At 30.2% G+C, this 11,526-nt stretch overlaps 1 pseudogene; it reads left to right on the forward strand.

The window, feature by feature from the left end:
* The first annotated feature begins 4,465 nt into the window (after positions 1-4,465).
* On the forward strand, positions 4,466-10,833 carry LOC110651346 (disease resistance protein RPV1-like; annotated as a pseudogene).
* The last annotated feature ends 693 nt before the right edge of the window (positions 10,834-11,526 follow it).

Genomic DNA, 11,526 nt, shown 5'->3' on the forward strand with positions numbered 1-11,526 from the left:
TTTGACGTTTTTTTCTTTTAAACTATTTTATTACGTTCAGACTGATTTTCTCCCTTTCTAACTATTTTATTTCCAAATAGCTTTCATCAAGTGAAAAATAGCAGTAGTTGGGGCTTTTTATAGTCTTGCTACAGACAATAGCCATCTGGAACATTAGAAGTAGTTAGTTCTTTTTGTTTATGTGCAAACCCGATAAGATATTAGCTAATTATCTTTACGCAATTTTGTTTCTGTCAAAAATAGATTTTCAAAATTAGGTAAATACCGAGCTATATATAGAGGATTTTTTACTTAGGTTTGTTGGATCTAATCTTTGCACTAATCTTTTCTCCTTTTAGTGTTGTCCAAATTTAACTGTATCTTTGAAGGATAAAAATTTGCTTGATAGTGTATATATATATATATATATATATATATATATATATATATATATATATATATATATATATATATATATATTAAACAAATTTTCTTTTGTTTTAATAGTGATTTTTTAAATTAATTTATAATAAAATTATTTAAAAAATATACTTAATAAATATACTTAATAACCTTACTTTATAGCTCACAAATAAGCCTTCAAGAAATTATTTAGAATGACTCAAATTCTAAAAAAAGCAAGAGTGGAAAAACTTAAATCGATAAATTCTCAAATAGAAGGTTATTGTAAAACATATTGAAGAGTTAATTGTTATTTAAAATGGTTTAATGCTGAGCATAATTCATTTTACTACTGTCATCTCACAAATTCAGATCATTAGGGCTCTTTGTCATCTTTCATTCTAATATTTTACTACTAATACAAAACTGCCGCCAATGTCCTACACCATAGATTAGTGCATTCGCTCTGGAGCTATGTCATGACCAAAGTCCCAAAGCCTGAAGAATAGATTTTCAGCTTGCAATAGCAGCTAGGATTGTTGTAAATGGCAGTAGGTTGAATACATCCCATAAATGGTAAAATATCTCCTGATTCATGAGAGATTTTTATCAATAACAAGATCAAGATAATCTCGAATTTCTCATAAAAGGAAATTGTAAATTTGAGTTTTCGGGTGATATATGAGCTAGAATAGCAAAAGGAGATTATAAATTTGCTAACTGATAGAAGTGAAAGGCCGATGATAGATAAATACGAGAACTTAAAAAAATGAGTTCTGATGGAGTGCTCACTGATGAAGCTTGATGATGCTATTATACTTTTCCATGACTTTTAAAATGCATTTGATGATTATAATACCACCACTTGCCATCTATTAACTGTCTCTTTGAATAATTTTTTTTATATATATTTTTATATAAAAAAACACCCCCTTCAATTGAAAGGGTGCTAAGGTTATGTCCTTGACGTCCCGTAGCATGTGTTCAATTCCAATACAACTACAAGTTGCAAATTATTAACAAGTCCCTGATTTTTTGGAAAATATCAGTGGGCTCAATGCGCCTTTGGTCCTAGTGTGGCTCTGTCCCTAATCATTATTATTATTCTCCACTAGCTACATAAAATCCAGAATTGTCTAGTATTCTAATTACATAATCTCTGTCCATAAATTTCTTATTCTGAATCTTCTAGCCTCTCTAATACGCATCGTCTACTCATCCGTGCTTCTTCCATAAGAAAGGGATCCCAACAACTTCAATAGTTAATGGTAATCCACCATCATAAATCAACACTTCCTTGGGCAGCTCCTCAAAATCTATTACAAGATGGACATCTCCGATAACAACCTACCTATTCCTTTTTACATTCATTCCTTAGTAAATATTTCATACTTCTTTTTAAAAGTTGATTGCGCTCGCAGCAAGTTTTGAACTTAAGATGTGTCAGGATTTCACAAAGAGGCTACTTGCAAAAGAACTAGACCATATATTTCAAAAGCTTCTCTAAAATTGACAAAAAAACTGCTTGGCTTTTATACCCAAACGATCTTTAGATTGAATTAGGCGTTTGATTGAATCAGCATAATCAAACCTGAAATAGAAACCAGTCAATGGTTGCCATAACTGTTTTAAGGGAGGGCCAGTTTGTAGAGATCAATTTTTGAAAAAGGATAAAGATTTTTGAAACTAAAAATTTGAAAATGATTCCACAATTCAATTAAATAAGAAAAATATTTGTATTAAGTCAATAAAATTATTTTATGATAATATAATTGTAAACACATATAAATAATATAGAATAATATAAATAATTTAATATATAAATAATGTAGTTGACTATATCTATTTAAAAATAATTAATAAGTTGCAGATCAAGGATTTTTTTTTTAATTGAGAAAGAGACATAATAAAAGCAATTGTGTTTTATTTTTTTATGTCAAATTATTTTTATTGTCACACACCCAAAAATAATAATTTAATTAATAAACTTTAATTTAATTGTATTGCATTTTTTTAAAATTTATGAAATTAAAGTTTGAATTTTAATTAAAAAAACACATTAAATAGGTTTAAAAATATTTGAGGCTCTAGTTGTTTATTTTTTTTTAGCATAGTGATAGCAATGGGCCGTAAAATAATAATTCAAAAGATAAATATAATTTAATTATATTTTATCATGATATTGTAGAATTAGTTTTAGTTTATTTTGAATTAAAATAATATTTTCTAAGTTCATGTTGTTAATAAATTTATTTATATATAAAAAAAAATATAAAATGTGTTGAATTGATAATTTAGTTATATGTTATTTGAATTATATAAAAATATTTAAATAATGTTATATTTTTTAAGTAAATATTGAGTATAATAATAAAATATTTCAATAATTTAAAATAAAATAAATTAATAAGATATATCTCATTCTCCTCAAAACAGTGAAACTCAAATTTGAATAGTAATTAGAGTTAAATTAATTAAAGAAAATTTAAAATTAAAAAGTAAAAAAAAAAAACTCACAATAAGTTATTTCTTTGATTCAATAATTTAACATTAGAAAATATAGGTGTTCGAAAGAAAAATGAAGTAGCAATAATATCGCTGCCAATTGTCAAATCCTGTGGGTGCAGCGTGCCAAACACCATCTGCAGCATTCAATTTAGAATTTCATTTTTTTTTAATAAAATATTTATGATTTTTAAAATAAAATTTAAAATAAAATTAAAATGAACATACAATTAAAATAAATTAATACCAATATTGTATCGTTGCTAATTGTCAAGTCTATAAAAAAAAATTGAAATAGTCCAATAAATTCTCTAAAATGCGATTGAATAATTGATTACTCCAATTTAAACCAACTTATATATTTAAACTTAAGTAATTTAATGAATCGTTTCAAAAAAAAAATATTTAATAAATATTTTAAATTAATTTATAATTTAAAAATAATTCAATTAAAATTTGTTAAGAAAATAAGTTTCAAATCTTACCCATTTAATGTATTTAAATTTAAAATTTTAATAAAAAATTTAAATAAATTTATACTTATAAGTTAATTTTGTCTTATAAATATTTAAAATTTTAAATAATTACATATTTTGATTAAAATGCTTATAATTAAGGGACTAATAAATAATTGATTAAAATGCTTATTAGTTTCATCTAATTTTTGCACATTTCTTCGTTATAGCAATGAGCTGTGTAATTGCTTTTATTAATTGCACGTTGCAATTTTTTTTTTTTTCAAAAAAGAGTTCTTAAAAAATAGTGCGATTTCTTTCTCAGATTTTTGAGTGAGAGAAAATTATGAAATTATAGATAGTGGATGAGGAAAGGAGAATGAAAGGAATGATGATCAGGTTAGGAAAATATATGTTTTAATTTTGTTAATTTAATTTTTTATTATTTTATTTAATTTTTATTATTAATAAAAAAATATATTAAAAAATTTAAATAAACGATACTCAATTTAAGGATATATAGTAATGAGATATTTATTTGATTTGTAATATAAAAGTTTTAATTTTCAACAAAAAAAATTTAGTAGTTATTTTTTAATTTTTTTTTACTGATAAGATATTTATTATATTAAAATTATATATTTTTTTATTAATTTAATTTTTATTGGGAAAAGTATAAATTTATTTTTCATCTACTCATAATTATAATAATTAAAATTATATATATTATTTTAAAATTTATTTACTTGAAACTATTAATTAATAAAAATATGATTTTTTAATTTAATAAATATTATATAATATAAATAATTTAAAAATTAATTATTAAATTCATAAAAAAATCTTATATTACTTAAATTTAAATTAAAAATTAAAAATTTATATTATAAATTAAAAATTTAGACACTTTAGCGTGAAATATTTCTAAAAATTAGTGAAAGATTATAATATTAATAGATTAATATATAAAAAATAATTTAGTTAAATTTTAAAAATATAAATACCGACTCAGTACTAAATGGTAATTAATAAAAATAAAATAAAATAAAATAAAATAATATAATATAATGTTGACCGTTTACTAGGTTAAATATTGTGAGGTTGCTCCCAAAGTCTTTGTTCGATAGTGAGAGTTACCCAATGCCTTCTTCCGCTGATGGAAGGTTGGAAGTACTTTCTCGGAGTTAGAGACAGTCACTACCCAAATTGGATTGACGAATAATCTTTCTCTCTTTCTTGTTTGCGCTATTACCTGATCGAAGCAAAAAAAAAAAAAAAATGTTGCCTTTATGATCTTTTCACTGTAAATCAAGCTTCTAATCATCAAGGTATTCATTTTAATTCTTTGCTTTATGCATTTTTTGATCGATATGCATATTGGGTTCCTCTCTTTCTCATTTGATGGCTTTGATTTGAACTTCAACTTTAGTTTGAGCTTGGAATTCTTTTTGGGAAGGGATGTGAACTTGGGTAGTTGGGTTTAATCAATCGTGCTTCAGATTAGAAAATTGTTAAGACTCTGTAGAATTTAGTAGAAGGGAATATAAAGTTTCAGTTTAAGAAAAAAAAGAAAGAAAAGTTTCAAACAATAATTGTGCACGAAAAATATTATTTTAATCATACTAAACAAATTTAGATGTTTAATGATGTTAATCCATAGTTAAACAGCAATTATATAAGTGTTGATGGATTGGGTTGGAATTTTTTTTTTTTATCAAACTGCATTTTTACAGATTGAATTGAATTTTTCTTATTTAAAAACATAAACTGATCCAAACTGCAAGCAATATATATTTCTATTTTTTTGGCTCTTAATCTTTCTTTCTTTTATATATATATATATATATATATATATATATATATATATGATTGTATTTACATGCAATTGCTTTAAAAACAATGACTATATATATATTGGAACACTTTCTTGATAGAGTTGGAAGATTCAAATTCTTTTGAGGGAATTTACTATGTATATAATTGGTGTCTAAGAATTTTTGCATTTACATCAATTGGTTTAGCTGCTTTTTTGTTACCACTATGCATTGTATTGGATGGGCTAATCTCGTTCCATAAATTGTGGATTGAATAAAATAGCTCCAATTTGATCCGCCAAGACCATATTTCTATTCTCTCTTTCTGTGTTCCTGTCTTTGTCTTTTGGTTCACTGGTTATTAATGTTGATTTCTTTATTTTAGTTTCCCAGGAGACGAGGGAGCCTTTGCTGAATTCCAACTTGAAGTGATTTTTTGGTAACCAGTATATTGTAACAGTCCATTATGGCATCTTCCTCCATGGCTCGAAAACAAAAGTATGATGTGTTCCTTAGCTTTAGAGGAGAGGATACCCGTTATAATTTTACTAGCCATCTATATAAAGCTTTAAGTGGTAAAAAAATCAAAACCTTCATAGACAATAACCTTAAAAGAGGGGAAGAAATAACACCGGGCCTTTTGAGAACAATTGAAGAATCAATGATTTCTGTAATCATTTTGTCCAAAAATTATGCATCTTCTCCATGGTGCTTGGATGAAATGGCGAAGATACTTGAATGCAAGGAAATTTATGGTCAGACGGTTTTACCAATCTTTTACGATGTAGATCCATCTGATGTTGAAGGACTAAGTGGCAGCTTTGGAGATGCATTTATTGAGCTTGAGAAGAACTTTAAGGAGAAAATGGAAAGGATGCCCCATTGGAGGGCTGACTTGATGAAAGTTGCCAATATATCAGGATGGGATTCCCGTGTGATAAGGTATGTGTCAATTCCTTTATGTTTTTTTATTTTCATTTTTAAGGTTTCATAAATATAAAGGAATATTATAAAATAAACTTTGTGGTATTTTTATGCAAATGTAAATGTAATTGACAATTAATTTTACAATAGAAAGCAAAATACATACATCTAAGACCCTATTTGGTATCAATTATTTTGTCTATTTTTTGTTGTTTTTGCTTGATACTGAAAAATTGTTGGAAAACAAGTAGATAAAACAAGTAAAATCCACTTTTCTAGTTTTCAAATGGTTGTAATAACATGTTTTTCACCTTTAAAGCAAAAAACAGAATGGGCACCAAATGGACTCAAAAATAGCTTTTTTGTTAGTAAAATCGTGGGTCATAATTCATGAAATCCACTTGAGTTGAGCTAGCAAACAAGTGCCATGCTTGTGTGTGTTGTTAGGTTTACATAAATGTGACTTATTACGTTTATCCCATCTCAACCATTAAATTCAAATTTAGTGGCCGAGATTTCATCTGTGTAAAATCTGGCCATCCATTTCCTTCTGTGGACCAGAATTGCTTTCCTTCACCAAAAGAATATATTCTCTTTTGACTTTGTTTGTTAATTCATTAAGAAACCAAAATGTTTAATATTCCATAATTCAAGAACTAAATTGTTTGATTTCAAAAATGGAAGTATTTGAAAAAGAGGACTAGAAATGTACTTATTCAGTTTATTTTGAAACAAAACCATCAACTTTTGTTAAAGAAAATATGTTGTAACATTCCAAATTTGTTTTAAACATGGATGATGATTCCTAAACCATTGAGAAATTATGTTCAATACTGTCTTTTGGATATTGAATGACAACAATTTTTCCCCCTAAAAAAATCTTTATACTCAACAAAAATAGTGCTTTATTTCAGAAAACAAATGAGGAACCTAGACACAAAAAAAAAAAATGTATGTCTTTTCTCTCTCTTTAAATTTCTGTTGAGTGATTAAACAAATGAAGGAAAATTTTGTTATATGCTTATAAATGTTTTTCCTTTTTCATATTTTTTTGCTGTGTAGAAGGCTGATGTGGGGAAAAAAGGAAGAAAATAATTGCAATTGGACTTATACGCGGCAATACCTAATTAATGGATAGAACTAATGGTGTTAATTTAACAAGGTTTCAGGACTTGATGAAAGGAAAAAAAAGGATCTGGACTTTATTGATAATAAGTGTACAATATAAGGACTTTTGATGTAATTAATTCTCTTGTTGTAAAATTGTGTGTTTAGAAGAAACCTTTCATTAATTTTTTTTTTCTCTTTATTATACTTGTCTCAGCTCTTTTAATTTTGTTAGGGATGACGCTGAAGTTGTGAACAAAGTTGTGAAAGAAGTGGAACATATTTTGAGGAAATTGAATCATGCATCCTCAGGAGATTCAAAGGGTCTGATTGGAATAGACTCACACATTAGACTGATTAAAAATTTGTTATGCATTGGGTTGAAAAGTGTTCGTATTGTAGGAATTTGGGGTATGGCTGGCATAGGTAAAACAACTATTGCTAGAGCTATTTTCAACACTCTCTCAAATCAATTTGATGCTTGCATTTTTCTTGAGAATATAAGGGAAGAATCAAAACAATTTGTGGGGCTACGTCGTTTAAGAGAAAAGCTTCTTTCTGAATTGTTAGAGGAGGAAAATTTACATACCATCACTCTCAATGTAGAATCTATTTTCATTAAGGACAGGATCCGCAACAAAAGGGTATTGCTTGTCCTTGATGATTTGAATGATGTGGATCAGCTAGAAGTCCTAATTGGAAGATGTGATTTTGCTTTGGGAAGTAGAGTTATTGTGACATCTAGAGATAGGCATGTTCTTAAGAATAGAGTTGATGAAATATATGAATTTGAGGGATTAGATAATGATGAAGCTCTTCAATTGTTCAGTTTGAATGCTTTTAAGAAAAATTATCCCACTTCTGATAGATTGGAGCTATCAAATAAGGTGGTGAACTATGCTCAAGGAAACCCCTTGGCACTTAAAGTTTTGGGTTCCTTCCTGTTTGTGAAGGAGAGAAGATTGGGAAAGCGCATTGGATAAACTTGGAAGAATTCCTCAGCCTAAAATTTTTCATATGTTGAGAATAAGTTTTGATGCGCTAGATGACGAAGAGAAAAATATATTTCTTGATATTGCATGTTTTTTCAAGGGGCAACAAATTGACTTCTTAAAGAGAATACTAAATGGTTGTGGTTTCTCAGCAGGCATTGGAATTAGTGTTCTTGTTGATAAATGCCTTATTACCATCCTAGGAAACAAGTTGGAGATGCATAACTTGCTGCAAGAATTGGCTCATGAAATTGTTCGGCAAGAATCTGTTAAAGAGTTGGGCAAGCGCAGTAGATTGTGGAGTCCTACTGATGTTTGTCAAGTGTTGACCAAAGATCTGGTGAGAGCCATATGCATGATATATATCCATATGTATATACATACATATGTATATATATATTTTTCCCCTTCATCTTTGCATATTTGTGTAACTTATGCTTTATTTTTTCTTTGTTGTGATGTTCAGGGATCTGAAAAAGTTGAGGGAATATTCTTAGACAGCTAAAATCGGAGAAATGAACTTGAGTTCCAAAGCCTTCAAGAGGATGCGTAATCTTAGACTACTCAAAATCCATGATTCTATAGTTGGAAATAAGTGTAAAGTGCATCTGCCTGATGGCCTTAAGTTTCTTTCTGATAAGTTGAGGTATCTTCATTGGGATAGATATCCTCTGAGCTCTCTGACACCCAAGTTTCAAGCAGAGAATCTTGTTCAACTTAACTTGCCTAACAGCTGCGTTAAAAAACTATGGGAAGGAGTGCAGGTATTCTGTATTATTTATCTCAATTCCCTTTCTTTCCCTACTTCTTGTCAAAAATGCATTGTAGGGTGAGTGTGTGCTAATTTGTTGTACTTAATCATATGGTTTTTGTAGAATCTTGCGAGTTTGGAAGAGATCAGCCTTAGTAATTCTGAGCACTTGACCACATTTCCAGACCTCTCACAAGCCAAGAATCTTGAAAGAGTGAATTTGGATTACTGCACTAGCTTGGTGGAAGTCCCCTCTTCTATTCGGTTTCTAGACAAACTTACATTTTTGAGTATGAGATGCTGCACAAGTGTTGTGAGCCTCCCTAGTGGCATTAAATTGAGATCACTTAAGACTCTTAACCTTTCCGGCTGCACAAATCTTAGGGAGTGTCCAGAGATTTCAGAGAATATAACGTATTTAAATTTAAATGGGACTGCAATAGGACACCTTCCCAAATCAATTGGGCATCTCAGTGGACTCGTTGCACTGAATATGAAGGATTGTAAACAACTATGGGATCTTCCAGAGAGCTTGCATTTGTTGAAATTCCTTCGGACTACCAATTTTTCTGGCTGCTCATCTATCACCAAGTTTCCGGACATTTCAACTAATATCCAATTCTTGTACTTAAGTGAAACTGGAATAGAAGAACTCCCCTCGACAATTGGTGAGCTCTCCAAACTCTCTTGTTTGGATCTGAAGAACTGTAAAAGGCTTAAGAATATTCCTTGTACCATTTCTAAGTTGGCATCACTTGAAAAGCTTATTGTCTCTGGCTGCTCAAGTATAAACAAGTTTCCAGAGGTTTCAAAAAGCATAAAGAAGTTGTTCTTATGTGGGACAGCAATAGAGGAAATTCCATCATCAATCGAGTATTGCTCTGAACTCGTTGAATTGAGCATGCAAAATTGCAAAAAGTTTCGTATTCTTCCAAGTTGCATTTGTAAGTTGAAATCTTTGCAAAAGCTTATTCTCTCAGGCTGCTCCATATTTGAATGTTTTCCGGAAATTTTGGAGGCAATGGGATCATTAAGATGCCTTTATTTAGATGGAACAGCCATGATGAATTTACCCTCCCCAATTGAAAATTTAAAGGGGCTTTCTAGCTTGGAATTGAGAAACTGCAAAAGAATTCAAGGATTGGCAGAACTGATGTCAATTATAGACAGTTCAGGTTCACATTTACAATACCTGAGGAAGCTATATCTAACTGGTTGTGGGATGGTCTACATCCCGGACTGCATCGGCTACTTGTTCTCACTAGAAGTATTGGATCTAAGTGGAAACTCTTTTTGTCACCTACCTGATAGCATCAGAATGCTCACAGAGCTGCAATACCTCGGTTTGAGGGATTGCAAGTGGCTACGTTCAATAACAGCACTTCCACCCCAGTTGACAAAATTAGATGCAGATAACTGTTTCTCACTCGGATATGTGTCAATAATTGATTCGACTATAGTCGAGGGAAACATTTTTGAATTCCTTTTCACTAATTGCAGAAACTTGCATGCAGTTGCAAAGCACAACATCATGACAGATGCACTAACAAAATTTCAGCTTTATTCAAAAAGATTGCACAATCAGGTCTCTCTCCTCCCTCTCCTTCCCCCCCAAACCACACCCCCCCCCCCCCCCACCCCCTTTCTTCTAATGTTTATTTATTTTAACCGACCATCTCCCATGTTAAAAATCATGATTTTTGTGGTGCAGATGCCTTCTGTGCGAGCAGGGGAATCTGGTTTTTGCTTCCCTGGAAGTAGTATTCCAAAGTGGTTCAGCCATCAAAGTTCGGGATTGTCCATGACAATCCAGCTGCCTTCACATTGGGATAATAGTGAGTTCTTAGGTTTTGCCCTGTGTGCTGTTATTGCTTTTAACAACCAGAGCACAAACGACCTTGGTTTCCAAGTTAAATGCAGATACCATTTCAGAAATGATCATGGTGACTGCAACGATCTCTACTGCTATTTTGGTGGTTGCTATGGTAGGAATTACTGGGGGGGAGAGGATTGTGGAGCAGCTCATACATTCTTTGGGTTTGATCCCTTTGTGGATGTTACCAGAGATGATTGGTTTGGCAAATACAGTAAGCTTCTCGTGGAATTCTACCCTGAAGATATGAACGGTTATCCTTTAGTTTGTTCTAATGTTATCAGTTGCGGGGTTCGAATGCTTCATTCTCAAGAGGAAAGATTCTGTCAATGTTCTTTCATCGACCGACCTTTATGGGTATGGTCCAGAACTGAGGGTCGTTGGCTTTTCGGTGAGGATTTTATTTCTTGGTTAAAATACAGAGTGTTTAAATTGGAGGTATTCGAATTTGTGTTTTTCGATGAGGGTATTATTTCTTGGTTTAAATACAGAGTGTTGAAATCGGAGGTATTTAGACATCGCCACTTTGGGTGTTTCGACGTGATTGATCAGAAAGAGGTAGAACTTCTTATCTCGGAGATCAGTACAGATAAGTTACAGACACACTATGATATGGAAGAACTTATCAGCGCAGTTAATTCAACGAGTTTATTTGAACTCTTATATTCAAAAGGGGAAAATAATGCACTATTTTAAAGCATAATGAATTGAAAATTTTCATCAT

Source organism: Hevea brasiliensis, chromosome 12, assembly GCF_030052815.1.
Source record: "Hevea brasiliensis isolate MT/VB/25A 57/8 chromosome 12, ASM3005281v1, whole genome shotgun sequence".
Taxonomy (NCBI): Eukaryota; Viridiplantae; Streptophyta; class Magnoliopsida; order Malpighiales; family Euphorbiaceae; genus Hevea; species Hevea brasiliensis.